Source organism: Macaca thibetana, chromosome 5, assembly GCF_024542745.1.
Source record: "Macaca thibetana thibetana isolate TM-01 chromosome 5, ASM2454274v1, whole genome shotgun sequence".
In the NCBI taxonomy this organism is placed as follows: domain Eukaryota; kingdom Metazoa; phylum Chordata; class Mammalia; order Primates; family Cercopithecidae; genus Macaca; species Macaca thibetana.
Genome location: NC_065582.1, coordinates 50,277,953 through 50,293,142, shown reverse-complemented (window position 1 = coordinate 50,293,142; position 15,190 = coordinate 50,277,953). Strand labels below are relative to the sequence as shown.

General features: G+C 39.4%; 1 protein-coding gene and 1 non-coding gene across 2 annotated transcripts in view; one reads left to right on the top strand and one right to left on the bottom strand.

The window, feature by feature from the left end:
* RAB33B (RAB33B, member RAS oncogene family) overlaps positions 1 to 15,190 on the top strand; it is a 312,558-nt gene that overhangs the window by 79,443 nt on the left and 217,925 nt on the right. The gene's annotated exons all lie outside the window — the stretch shown is intronic.
* LOC126955797 (U6 spliceosomal RNA) lies at positions 7,393 to 7,497 on the bottom strand. Its single transcript, XR_007726092.1, has one exon. It is a non-coding gene; the product is annotated as a U6 spliceosomal RNA (small nuclear RNA).

Sequence of the window (15,190 nt, the reverse complement as noted above, 5' to 3'; positions counted from 1 at the left end):
AAGTTATACCACTTTTTAAAAACAATTTTAAAAAATAGATGTCGGGCATGGTGACTTATGCCTATAATCCCAGCACTTAGGGAGCACCAGGTGGGTGAATCATTTGAAGTCAGGAGTTTGCCACCAGCCAGGCCAACATGGTGAAACGCCATCTCTACTAAAAAATACAACATTTTTGTATTTTTTAGTAGAGATGGCGTTTCACCATGTTGGGCGTGGTGGCAGGCACCTGTGATCCCAGCTACTTGGGAGGCTAAGGCAGGAGAATCACTTGAACCTGGGGAACAGAGGTTGCAGTGAGCCAAGATCACACCACTGCACTCCAGCCTGGGCAAGACAGTGGGACTAGGCTCAAAAAAAAAAAAAAAAAAAAAAAAAAAGGTGAGATGGGGCTCACTCTGTTTCAGTCCAGGCTGGTCTTGAACTCCTGGGCTCAGGCTGTCCACCTGCCTCAGCCTCCCAAAATGCTGGGATTATAGGCGTGAGCCACTGCACTCCTGCCTTTTTCTTTTCTTTTCTTTTTTCTTTCTCTTTGTTTTTTTCTGAGACAGAGTCTCACTCCCTTGCCTAGGATGGAGTGTGGTGGCATGATTACAGGTGTGAACCATCATACCCAGCTTTATCTCATTTTTTTTTCTTTTTGAGACAAAGTTTCACTCTTGTCACCCAGGCTGGAGTGCAGTGGCGCATTCTCGACTCACTGCAACCTCCGCCTCTCGGGTTCAAGCAATTCTCCTGCCTCAGCCTCCTGAGTAGCTGGGATTACAGGCACCTGCCACCATGCCTGGTTAATTTTCTATTTTTAGTAGAGATAAAGTTTCCCCATGTTGGCCAGGCTGGTCTCAAACTCCTGACCTCAGGTGATCCACTTGCCTCGGCCTCCCAAAGTGCTGGGATTACAGGCATGAGCCATCACGCCCCTATCTTACTTTTATCTAACATTTTTATTACAAATATTTCAGACATACAGAAAAAGATATAGTATAATAAATACACATGTACATACCACCTTGCTTGAAAATATCCTAAAATTTTGCCATTTTTTTGCTTCACGTACTTCAAAATAAATAATACAATAAAAATACAGGTAAAGTTTCTCTGTATTCCTCCCCATCTCATTCCCCTCTCTCCCTTCCTCCTCAGAGGTAACCACTATCCTAAAATACATATCATCTCCCTTCATGTTTTTACGCTTTTATAATACACGTAGGTATCTACAAACAACAGATAACATTTTTCTTATTTTTAAGTATATGGCATCATACTCTACATATCATTTTACAATTTGCTTTTTCCATTCAACATTATATTTTTGAGATTTATCCATGTTGATACATGTAGTTCTATTTCTTCTGTTTTCACTGATATATAGTATTCCCATTCTTTCTTTTTTTCTATTGATTTTCTGCTTACAAAAATAAAAATATATAAACCTCCAATTTTTTGATTCATTATTATTATAATCAGTAAGTAGCAAACTAAGTCACTCTGACATGAAGAGTCAGGTTTAAATGCTTGGGAAATAAGGAGGTGGAGGTTGCAGTGAGCCGAGATCACGCCACTGTACTCCAGCCTGGGTCACAGAGGGAGACACCATCTCAAAAAAAAAAAAAGAAGAGATAAAAAAATAAATACCTGGGAAATAATTTTTCAGAAACAGTGAAGCTAAAGCAAAACTGAAATTGTAGGTCCTACATTTCAATGACACCATGAAAAATGTTAAGAAGCCATTGAAATGAAATTTTTAGAGAGTCAAACACAAGATTAACATTATCTTTTGTTTACAGAAAAGACAAGGCTGAATATTATATTTGCATAACAGTTACCACAAAATTTAAGTGAAATCTATATGGTTATTCTATCTCAGCAATAGACAATGGCTTTTCTAAGCCTATTTATTAAAAACGGCAAAAAACAAATTTTCTATAACCTCAAAAATTTTATTTTAGTAGCTTCAACAAGAATATTTTTTTATTACAGGTAATTACATTGGTTATAATGATTGTTATAGAAAGTTTGTTGACTCTAAGTTTAAATTATAAACTATGTGTCAGCACTGTCATGGGTACAAGAAGGAAAAAAGGAAAAAAAAATGTAGAAAAAAATTATAGACTATGTTTGATCTAGGAGGTTGATTTCTCTTAGTAATGTTAAAATTAAACCAAAAGTTTAGGGTAAAACATTAAACTTTTTCTTGTTAATTTAGATGTATAACTAATATATAATACTTATATAATATATAAGGGTATTCTTTTTCAGTAAGTTGCCTTCCTAGAAAAATAAATAAATGATTTAAACAGATTAAAATCCATGTAGAATCTGACTTTTCCAGGACACAGTTGTAGCAACAAACCATAAGTTATTTCTCCATTTTCTATTAATATTAATTTAGGTATTTTTTTTTAATTTATTTTTTTGAGATGGAGTTTCACTCTTGTTGTCCAGGTTGGAGTGCAACGGTACGATATCGGCTCACCACAACCTCCGCCTCCTGGGTTCAAGCAGTTCTCCTGCCTCAGTCTCCCTAGTAGCTAGGATTACATGCGCCTGCCATCACGCCCAGCTAATTTTGTATTTTTAGTGGAGACGGGGTTTCTCCATGTTGGTCAGGCTGGTCTCGAACTCCCGATCTCAGGTGATCCGCTTGCCTCGGCCTCCCAAAGTGCTGAGATTACAGGCGTGAGCCACCGCGCCCGGTCTAATTTACGTCATTTCTAATTTTTTGCTTTTACAATGTTTTTGGTACTGTTCTGGTACTCACCGTCTTGAGCACATGTCAGAGTTTCTATAGGGTACATACCTAAAAATGAAATGCTAGGTCATAGGGTATGTATGAGTATCTTCATCTTTACTAGATATTGTCAAATTCCTTTTCAAATCAGCTCTACCAATAAGCACTATATATACAAATGCATTGCTTGGCATTGTTAGATTTTTGAAATTTTTGTAAAGATGATGGGTATAAAATGTTTACATATTAATTGTTTTTTGTTTGCATTGCCCTGGTTACCAGTAAAGTTGAAGATCTTGTCTTATATATGTATTAGTTATTCAGCATTCTTCTTCTATGAATTCTTATTCTTTGTGAATTTCTATTTAGAGTGTTTCTCTTTTTCTTGTCCATTGGTAGAAATTGTTCAAATATTCTGAATCTTAGTCCTAGTCCTTCCTAGTTTTATGTCTTGCATATATCTTCTACCTATGGCTTATTTTTTCACTTTCATTATGGTGACTTTTGTTGTATAAAAATTGTTTACCTGTAATCCCAGCACTTTGGGAGGCCAAGGCAAGGGGATCACCTGAGATCGGGAGTTCGAGACCAGCCTGACCAACGTGGAGAAACCCTGTCTCTACTAAAAATACAAAATTAGCTGGGTGTGGTGGCATGTGCCTGTAATCTCAGCTACCCGGGAGACTGAGGCAGGAGAATCACTTGAACCCTGGAGGCGGAGGTTGCGGTGAGCCGAGATCACACCATTGCACTCCAGCCTGGGCAACAAGAGCGAAACTCAGTCTCAAAAAAAAAAAAAAAATTGTTCATATTAGTATACTCCAATTTATCAATTGGTTCCTTCTGTTTTGTAATTTTATGCTTTGAGATATCCCTCCTTATCTGAAGTTACAAAAGTATTTTCTTTAAAAAATTTTGGAATTTTTCTTTTCATTTTTTGTTAATTCATTTGCAATTTTTTCTGCTTATATTACGAGGTAAGAGGCTAACTTTATTATATTTTTCCATATGGGTACCCAGTAGTTTCCACATCATTTACTGAAGAGCCCATCATTTCCTCTCTGGTTTGTAACCAGTCATATACTAATTTACATATATGTATGAGCATTTATCTCAGTTCCATATTCTTTTCTATTAGCTATTTGTCCTCTACCAACTATCTTAATTCTTAATAGCTTTGTAAGTCTTTATATTCAGTAGAGTAAGTCACCCCCTACACACACACCCTTTCCTTCAGTTTTTGTTGTTGTTGTTGTTGTTTGTTTGTTTTGAGAAGGAGTTTCGCTCTTGTGGCCCAGGCTGGAGTGCAATGGCACGACCTCAGCTCACCGCAAACTCCGCCTCCCGGGTTCAAGTGATTCTCCTGCCTCAGCCTCCCGAGTAACCGAGATTACAGGTACCTGCCACCACGCCTGGCTAATTTTGTATTTTTAGTAGAGACAGGGCTTCTCCATGTTGGTCAGGCTGGTCTTGAACTCCTGACCTCAGGTGATCCGCCCACCTCAGCCTCCCAAAGTTCTGGATTACGGGCATGAGCCACCATCCCCGGCTCCTTCATTTTTTAATGGTATATTTTTTAGCCCTGTATTTATATTAGACTTCAAACTATGGGAACTTGACTAGACAAAAAATTCATTCATGCGAAGAAATTTCAGACAGTCCAGATGATGGCCAACTGTGTGTGCTGACAAAAATATGAGAAACTCTGCCTCCAATTAGTACTGAGTTGTGAGGAAACAGGAAATTGAACTGTAGGGAGAAGCAGGAAATGTTACTGCAACCAAATAGCCAACAGGTAAAAGGGAGTTAAGATGGTCCTGGGACCCTGCTTCATTACTGTTGTTTTCCTGAATAAGTCTTTTGAAATGAGATATGATTGGATAAGAAAAGCCTTTGCAAGAACTTGTATTAGCTCTCGTATCAACTTTATTCATTTATTTTATTTTATTTTTATTATTTTAGAGAGAAAAATTTATTGCAAGATGGCTGAGCAAGGAGACAGAAGATGGGCTCAAATCTGCCTCCTCTCCTCAGCTCACAAGCAGTATATTTAAGGACAGTGGTTTTAGGAGCTCTCATATCAACTTTATTATACTGACTTGATTCCTGAGCAGGTTTAAAGGAATAATATGAGGATATTGAGTATTTGTCAACTTTCAGCTTAGGAGAAAGTTAGTCACTCTTACATGAAGAGTCAGGTTTGAATACTTGGGAAACAATCTCTTCAGGAACAATGAAGCTAAAATAATGTGAGGTGGCACATGTAATTGCACTGGAATCTGCCTGCAGCTACAGTTCTCATGTAAACTGATTAATGTGATGATGCTTGTTCCAAAGCTCAAAAGGCTCCCCAGAGCGCTGCTGAACCCCAGTCCTACATTTGGCCTCTTTAGTTTGTTAACAAAGATTTGAAGGACAACAGTCTAGATGGAAACATGAACAAGATATCAATAAATAGAATGCTCCTTCCTCACCTCCCTGCCAACATCCCCCAGCAAAAAAAAAAAAAAGTACAAATGGAATGAGCATTCCATTCAGCATAACAACTGGGCTTTGTACTGAGAAAAGAAACAATAGGCATATATATGTGTATATATGTATATATATGCCTATTGTATGTATACATATATATGTATATATATGCCTATTGTGTGTATATATAGTATATGTATATATACATATATATGCCTATTTTGTGTGTGTATGTGTATATATGTGTGTGTATACACACACACACATATATACATACACACACAAAATAGGCATATATATGTATATACACACACACACACACACACATACACTTGCTCTCTCACCCAGGATGGAGTGCAGTGGTGTGATCTCAGCTTACTGCAACCTCTGCCTACCCAATTCAAGCAATTCTCCTGCCTCAGCCTCCCCAGTAGCCGGGATCACAGGCTCCCACCACCTTATATTTTTAGTAGAGACGTGGCTTCACCATGTTGGCCAGGCTGGTCTCAAACTCCTGACCTCAGGTAATCCACCCACCTTGGCTTCCCAAAGTGCTGGGATTACAGGCGTGAGCCGCCGCACCTGGCCAAGATTTACCTTTTGGAATATAGTTAGGTTGAACCCTATGAAATGGCTGTTTTGGTAGGTCAGAAATGGCCAAATACCAGCAGATTCACAGGGTTCAGCTCTATAAAACAGGCCACAGTTCCACAAGCCTCACGATTTCATTCAGCAAACATTTATTGAGGCCCTAATGTAGTCTTTGTTTTCAGGCAGCTTTCATTCTAGTGAGGGATTCTAAAATATAAACAAATAATTGCAAATCAGAATCATGAATGCACTAGTAAAGGCACAGGGTAGCACAAAGGAAGGTGTCATCGGGTCAGCTCAGTCAGGCAAGGAAAGACTTTACAAAGCAGGTAATGTTTAGTTGAGTAGTTAGAAAGGAGTTGGGTTGGTTGAGGGATGGATAGTGTCTTTTTAGATGGAGTGAACTACCTGTGTAAGATCTTTGGGGCACAACACGGGATGGCAAGTTCAAGGAATAATGCAGTTAAATCATTTAGGATGTCTGGATCTATAGGGAAGGGAAGGTAGCTGAAGGCTGCAGGAAAATAGGAGTAAGGACAGAAAATAAGTGTGGAGAGAGACTAAACAGGTGTGGATTGTCGAATGAACAAGTATAGGTTGCCTTCAATGTCATAATATAAGAAGTTTGACTGTAAAGACACAACAAAACTTTTTTTTTTTTTAAGACAGAGATTTGCTCTTGTTGCCCAGGCTAGAGTGCAATGGCACAAACTCGGCTCACTGCAACCTCCGCCTCCCAGGTTCAAGCGATTCTCCTGCCTCAGCCTCCTGAGTAGCTGGGATTACAAGCATGAACCACCATGTCCGGCTAATTTTTGTATTTTTAGTAGAGACGGGATTTCACCACGTTGGGGCCAGGCTGGTCTCAAATTCCTGACCTCAGGTGATCTGCCTGCCTCGCCCTCCCAAAGTGCTGGAATGACAGGTGTGAGCCACCGTGCCCGGCAGGATATAACAAATTAAATGTCTGCAATCAGATTATGGTAGGCTAGTGAAGTTTTAGCTGGGAGTTAACACAATTGACTTGCCATTTTAGAAGGTAAGTAATTCTGTGAACTTAACAGTAGGGATATTTGCTTAGAGTTTACAGGTATGAAGAAGTGAACTAAGGTAACAATCTGGAGATGCAGAGAATGGGAAGGAGTGAGAGATATGGTAGAAGTAAAATTGAAAGGGCTCAGAATACTTTGCTAGTCCTTGAGTTCTCTTGAAATATGTGACATATTTTCTTTATTGAAAGTTCTATATGACTAAAATATCTGCACTGTGACTTTATAACAACTGTTATTCTGGACATCTTAATAAAATCACTGCATAGTGAATTTAATTAATTACCATCTAATCTTAAAATGAATTTTAAAACTCGGGTTAATTTTTCATTCTATTTGTTTTCTATTTGAGACATTATAGATATAACCACAATCTTCATAGAATCTTCTACTGCAAAGGAACGTTCCTTTTCCTAGTTCTGAATGAAAGTATTTCTGATATGTGAGGAATTCTCATTCCTAAAGGGGAAGCAGTAATGCCCACAATCTTCTCATCATCATGCCACTTGATAAAGGAAAAAGCTAATTTAATTCTTTTTAAATTTATTTCAAAAAACAGAACTCTTCACGAATTTGTATGTCAGCCTCCTGCAGGGACCATGCTAATCTTCTTTTTATCATTCCAATTTTAGTATATGTGCTGCCGAAGTGAGCTGCTGATATGCTCTTAATCCATTTTTTTCCCCTGGAAATCACTATCCATAAGAAATAATGTCAGAACATGAGTTTTTTATTAGTTTAATTATTAAATTGAGCAACGATTATTTGAAATTATATGTCCATGTGTGAAAATCAAATAACAATATCTAACTTTCATAATTCTTCCAACTTGTTCACTAAAATCTTACCCTAAAAGCTAAATAAAATAATTTTTTTCTAGAAATTTTTTTAGTGATTCTATTCAATGGGGAAAAACATTATATAATGTGTTTTATTATACTGGACAGTGTTGTTTCTAGTCAATGAATGCTATCTGACAGGACAAATAGTTGGCACCAAAACCACTAACACATTCAGAATCTAATCTCCCCTGAATCCAGCTTGAATTCTCAAAAACTGGCTGTGGCATATACTGTACTTTGTAATAGAAAATTCACACTTTAAAAAGTGGACAAAAATGGTTACCTCAGCTCTATTGTTAAAGACTGCTCAATACATTTTTTTCACAATTAAGATAATATTTATTTATTTATCTATGTATTTGAGACAGGGTCTTGCTCCATTGCCCAGGCCAGAGTAAAGTGGTGTGATCGACTCTCTGTAGACTTGAATCTCCAGGTTCAAGTGATCCTCCTAACTCAGACTCCTGAGTAGCTGGGACTACAGGCATGTGCCACCACACTTGGCAATTTTTTTTTTTTTTTTTTTTTTTTTGGTAAAGACAGGATTTTTCTTCGTTGCCCAAGCTGGTCTTGAACTTCTGGCCTCAAGCAATCCTCTCACCTCAGCCTTCCAAAGCACTGGTATTACAGGCACTAGCCATCATGCCCAGCCATTAATACATTAATATTTAAATTTTATGGTCATGTCAGTGTTTGGAAAATGTGTTAGATTTTCTTTTTTTTTTTTTTTTTTTTTTGAGACGGAGTCTTGCTCTGTCACCCAGGCTGGAGTGCTGTGGCCGGATCTCAGCTCACTGCAAGCTCCGCCTCCCGGGTTCCCACCATTCTCCTGCCTCAGCCTCCCAAGTAGCTGGGACTACAGGCGCCCGCCACCTCGCCCGGCTAGTTTTTTTTTTTTTTTGTATTTTTTAGTAGAGACGGGGTTTCACCGTGTTAGCCAGGATAGTCTCGATCTCCTGACCTTGTGATCCGCCCGTCTCGGCCTCCCAAAGTGCTGGGATTACAGGCTTGAGGCACCGCGCCCGGCCGGAAAATGTGTTAGATTTTCTAATTTAGGCTTCCTTTATATCTCTTGTCTACATCAAAGAGAAGTAACTGAACTATTTGATTCTGTGCCTATTTTTTAATCAATTAATTAATTTTTCATTTTTTAATTTTTTTGAGATGGAGTCTCACTCTGTTGCCTAGGCTGGAGTGCAGTGGCATAATCCCGGCTCACTGCAACCTCTGCCTCCTGGGTTCAAGCAATTCTCCTGTCTCAGCCTCCTGAGTAGCTGGGATTAGAGGCGTGCACCACCACACTGGGCTAATTTCTGAATTTTTAGTAGAGATGGGGTTTGACCGTGTTGGCCAGGCTGGTCTCTAACTCCTGACCTTAAGTGATTCACTCACCTCGGCTTCCCAAAATGCTGGGATTACAGGGGTGAGCCACTGCACCCAGCCTTCTATGCCAATTTTTAGCTTTTGCAATCATTTCATATTCTATACCTCACACTCTATCTCACTTTGACTTCTTCAATATATAGTACATTTTTATTGTATTACGATCAGTCAGGCCGGGCACTGTGGCTCATGCCCGTAATCCCAGCACTTTGGGAGGCTTAGGCAAAAGAAATTACTTAAGTCCGGGAGACGGAGGTTGCAGTGAGCCAAGATCATGCTGCTGCACTCTAATCTGAGCGACAGAACCAGACTCCATCTCAAAAAAAAAAAGATCAGTCAATGGTATAACAGTAAAAATGCTTTTTATGGAATACTGTTGTTAAACCTTCGTTATACTCAAAAAAGATCAATAAAACATAGTGCTTTTGGATTTGATAGCTGCTGTTTCTTTTTTTTTTTTTTTTTTTTTTTTTTGAGACGGAGTCTCGCTCTGTCGCCCAGCCCAGGCTGGAGTGCAGTGGCGCGATCTCGGCTCACTGCAAGCTCCGCCTCCCGGGTTCACGCCATTCTCCTGCCTCAGCCTCCCGAGTAGCTGGGACTACAGGCGCCCACAACCGCGCCCGGCTAATTTTTTTTTTATATTTTTAGTAGAGACGGGGTTTCACCGTGGTCTCGATCTCCTGACCTTGTGATCCGCCCGCCTCGGCCTCCCAAAGTGCTGGGATTACAGGCGTGAGCCACCGCGCCCGGTCTGATAGCTGCTGTTTCAAAGGGTCATTTTATTTTATCTTATTTTATTTTGAGACAGGGTCTTGCTCTATTGCCCAGGCTGGAGTGCATTGGCGCTACCATAGGTCACTGCAGCCTCAGACTCCTGGGCTCAAGTGATCCTCCCACCTCAGCCCCCTGAGTAGCTGGAACTACAGGCACATGCCATCATGCCTAGCTAATTTTTTAATTTTTTGTAGAGATGAGGTCTTGCTGTGTTGCCCAGGCTGGTCTTGAACTCCTGGCCTTGAGTGATCCTCCTGCCTCAGCATGTTAAATAATACTGAACTTTAAAATGAAAAAAATAAATTCTTCTGTATGCAGTCACATTTCCGCATTTAGCAAGTCTGAAAAGAATTTAGAAAAGGTAACAATTGGCCACAAGGCTAAGCCCGACAGAATCTGTTTCTGCTAAGCACAGCTAGTTCTTTCTTCATTCCCATTGAGGAATGTGAAAAGCAATGATACTAAATCTAAAAAAAAAAAAAAAAAAGTGTGTCAAATTCAAGTATTTCTGTTTCTTTTTCTTTTCTTTTCTTTCCTTTTTTTTTTTTTTTTTTTTGAGACAGAATTTCGCTCTTTGTCACCCAGGCTGGAATTCAATGGTGTGATCTGGGCTCACTGCAACCTCCACCTCTTTGGTTCAAGTGATTCTCCTACTTTAGCCTCCTGAGTAGCTGGGATTACAGGTGCCCACCACCACGCCCAGCTAATTTTTGTATTTTTAGTAGAGACAGGGTTTTGCCGTGTTGGCCAGGCTGGTCTCGAACTCTTGACCTCAGGTGATCCATCTGCCTCGGCCTCCTAAAGTGCTGGGATTACAGGTGTGAGCCACTGAGTCTGGCCTATTTCCTAAGTATTTTAACTACATATTGCTACTTAACAAACTACCCCAACTTCATGGCTTAGAACACAACCATCTTATTTGCTCACAATTTAGCGGGTCATCAATTTGGTCTGTGTTCAGCTGGGTTGTTCTTTTCTGGTCTCTCCTGGGGTCGTTCATATAACTGAAGTCATGCGGCATCGTGGCTGGAGCTGGATGATCTGGGATGGCCTCCTTTACACATCTGAGGTTACTGTTAGCTGTAGATGGAGCACCTCTCTCCCTGTGATCTCTCATTCTCATGGAGGGTAGCTCAGGCTTCTTTGCGTGGTAGTCTCAGGATTTCAAGAGGGTGAGAGCTCAGAAAGTCACTTCCATAGCATTCTGTTGGTCAAAACAAAGTACAAGTCCCGCCCAAAATAAAGGGAATGAAGAAACATTCTCTATCTTTTGATGGGAAAATATGTAAAACCACATTTCTTTTTAATTTAAAAAAATTTTTTAAGTAAAAAAAAAAAAAAAAATTTAAGTAGAGACAGGGTCTTACTATATTGCCCAGCCTGGTCTCAAGTTCCTGGACTCAAGTGATTCTCCTGCCTTGGCCTCCCAAAGTGCAGTAACTACAGGTGTGAGCCACCATGCCTGGCCTAAAGTCACACTTAACAGGAGTCTATACAAAAAGGTGGGAAGAATTTGTGACTATATTTTTTCAATCTACTGTGTTAACATTGGCTCAAAATTCAGAAACAATACATAAAAATATTGAATTTGATTACACTGAAATAAAAAAATCTTATACTACAAAAATACCATAAGTAAAATAAAAAGTTAAATCACAAACTTGGAAGAATATTTGTAATTTATAGCACAGACTAAAGTTTAATGTCCCTAGCATATAAAGAGCTTCTAAAAAACAGAAGGACTGACACACTACAGGAAAATGCACTAGAGATATAAACAGACAGATTGCAGATAAAGAAATGCATAGAGTCCTTAACCATTAAAAAAAAAAATGTTTTTATGGTCCTTAACCATAAAAAAAAGTCCAGGTGTGGTAGTTCATGCCTGTAATCCCAGCACTTTGCGGGGCTGAGGCGAGAGAATCTCTTGAGGCCAGGAGTTTGAGACCAGTCTAGGGAACATAGTCACACCCTGTAGCTACAAAAAAAGTATATTAAAAAAATTTTTTTGGCGGGGTGCGGTGGCTCACACTTGTAATCCCAGCACTTTGGGGGGCCGAGGCAGGCGCATCACAAGGTCAGGAGATCAAGACCATTCTGGGTAACATGGTGAAACCCTGTCTCTACTAAAAATACAAAAAATTAGCTGAGTGTGGTGGCACACACCTGTAGTCCCAGCCGCTTGGGAGGCTGAGGCAGGAGAATCACTTGAACCTGGGGTTGCAGTGAGCCAAGATCACACCACTGTACTCTAGCCTGGGTGACAGAGCAAGACTCCGTCTCAAAAAAAAAAAATGTTTAATGTCCAACCTCACTCTTTTTTTTTTTTTTTTGAGACAAGGACTCACTCTGTCACTAAGGCTGGACTGCAGTGGTGTAATCATGACTCACTGAAGCCTTGACCTCCCAGGCTTAAGCAATCCTCCCACCTCAGCCTCCTGAGTAGCTGGGACTACAGGCGCACACCATCATACCCTGCTAATGTTTTGTAATTTTTGTAGAGACAGGGTTTCACCCATGTTGCCCAGGCTGGTCTCCAACTTCTGTGCTCAAGTGATCTGCAGCCTCAGCCTCCCAGAGTTCTGGGATTACAGGCGTGAGCCACTGGGCCCAGCCCGACCTCACTCTTAATAAGGGAAATGCAAATTTAAACTGCACTGAGATATTTTTCATCTGTCACGTGAGCAAAAACCCAAATGTTAGGGCACTCACATACATTGCTGTTTCTGCATGTAAAACAGGAAACAGGCGCTCACATACATTGTTGTTTTGGGGATGTAAAATGGTAGCCCTCCTATGAAAGGACTTTTGTAATAGCAGCAAAATTACATATGTATTTGACTTAGTAATCCCTCTTTCAGAAATCTATCCCAATGATACAGTGGCAAAAATACGTAGGCATGAAGTTATACATTGCAGCACTATTTCTAATAGCAAATTCTAGAAATAAGCCAAATGTCCATCAGAAGGAGATTGGTTGAATAAACAATCCATGGTGCCCATACAACGTAGTTCTATGTAACCACGAAAAGCAATGAGAAATATTACTATCTACAATTTAGAGTAATCTCCAGGCATATAGTTGAATGCAAAAAGCAAGGTAGAAAAATGTATGTGTATAGTAAACTACCTCTTATCTAAGAAAAAATAATATATGTAATATATATAGGTTATGTATATTATATATATAAAGGATGGGAATAATTTGTGACTAAATTCTTACATATATAATTTCTTAAGCTCTCTCTATATAATTATATATATAATTATACATATATATGTTTATTTATATATATAATTTCTTAAGCTCTCTGTGTATATATATATAGCTAAGAAAGAAGGATTTTGGCTTATCCTTTCCATTTTTTCTTTGTATAAGCTATATATAACATATTTTATATGTTATATATATGCTATATGGTATATAGATACATATATATATAGCTTATATAAAAAAATGAGAAGAACGATAAGCCAAAATGATTCTACATTGGGAAGTGGAAGGAACAGATGGAAAGAATATAGAGAAAGGGTATCACTATTTAACAACTCCTAATAAAATAATGAATCAGTGGCTTCTAACATCACGAAGAGAAAAGCACCAAATATGCACCTCCTTATGGATGTATGAACATGACCTACAGATAATTCCTGCCAAAGCCAGGCACAGTGGCTCACCTCTGTAATCTCAGTACTTTGAGAGGCTGAGGTGGGAGGATCACTTGAGACCAGGAGTTCAAGACCAGCCTGGGCAACATAGGGAGACCTTGTCTCTATAAAAAAAAATATATAAAATTATAGCATGTGCTTGTAGTCCCAACCACTTGGGAGGCTGAGGTTGGAGGATTGCTTGAGCCCAGGAGTAGGAGGCTGCAGTGAGCTATGATAGCACCACTGCACTCTGGCCTGGGCAACAGAGGGAGACCTTGTCCCTAAAATAAATAAATAAATAGGAATGATCGAACCTCTAAATCTAAATACCAATTTATAAGCAATATGGGGGAGAGGAACATGTTAAAACAAGACAAACACATATGGTTGCAATAAGCAAAATCCAGAGTGAAAAATTCTACAGATCAAATGAGTCACTTTATTGAAACCATAAATTGCAAAAAAAAGTAGAAGAGAGATGGAGGAGCAATCTATAGAAAAAGAGACTTAAAGATGTATTTACCATTTGTGGACTTTTTTTTCTTTTTTGAGACGGAGTCTCGCTCTGTCGCCCAGGCTGGAGTGCCATGGCGTGATTTTGGCTCACTGCAACCTCCGCCTCCCAGGTTCAAGCAATTCTCCCGCCTCAGCCTCCCAAGCACCTGGGATTACAGGCACCCGCCATCATATCTGGCTAATTTTTGTATTTTTGTAGAGATGGGGTTTCTCCATGTTGGCCAGGCTGGTTTTGAACTCCTGACCTCAGGTGATCTGCCTGCTTCAGCTTCCCAAAGTGTTGAGATTACAAATGTGAGCCGCCGCACCCGGCCACCGATTTGTGGACTTTAATTGGATTTTGACTTAAGAAACAAACTGAAGGGAGAGAGAAATCCTTTATGAAGTAGTTGAGGAAAATTTGATCATTGATCATTGACTAGATAATTAACAATAGTAAACAATTATTATTATTTTACAGACATATATCCAGTATCATAGATTTGACTTTATAACCTTATTCACATGTCTCAAATTAGTGTTAGCTGTAGGTGGGCCCTCCATTGTGGTGGTCAAAGGCAATGGATAGGAATATGAATACAAGATTTGCCATGAGTTGATAATTGGTAAATCCGGGTGGAGTGCACATAAGGATTCATTATACTATTCTCTTTACTTGTGTTTGAAATTTTATACAATAGAACATTAGAATAAAAAAAGTATGAAGTTTTTTTAAGATGAGGAAACTCTTTTTTTTTGTTTTTGCTTTTTTGAGACGAGTCTCACTCTGTCGCCAGGCTGGAGTGCAGTGGTGCAATCTTGGCTCACTGCAATCTCTGCTTCCCAGGTTCAAGCGATTCCCCTGCCTCCGTCCCTTCCCGAGTAGCCGGGACTACAGGTGCGCATAACCACACGCAGTTAATTTTTTGTATTTTACTAGAGACGGGGTTTCACCATGTTGGTCAGATGGTCTTGATCTCCTGACCTCAGGTGATCTGCCCACCTTGGCCTCCCAAAGTGCTGGGATTACAGGTATGAGCCACCTTGCCTGGCCTGTTTTTTTTTTTTATTTTTTTTATTTTTTTGAAACACTCCTGGTAGACTCTGTAAAATACCTAGAATTGTGGCCATTCATCCTATGATTACCAGAAGGATGAAGCCAAAACATTCTTTTTTTATTGACACAGAATCTTGCTCTGTCG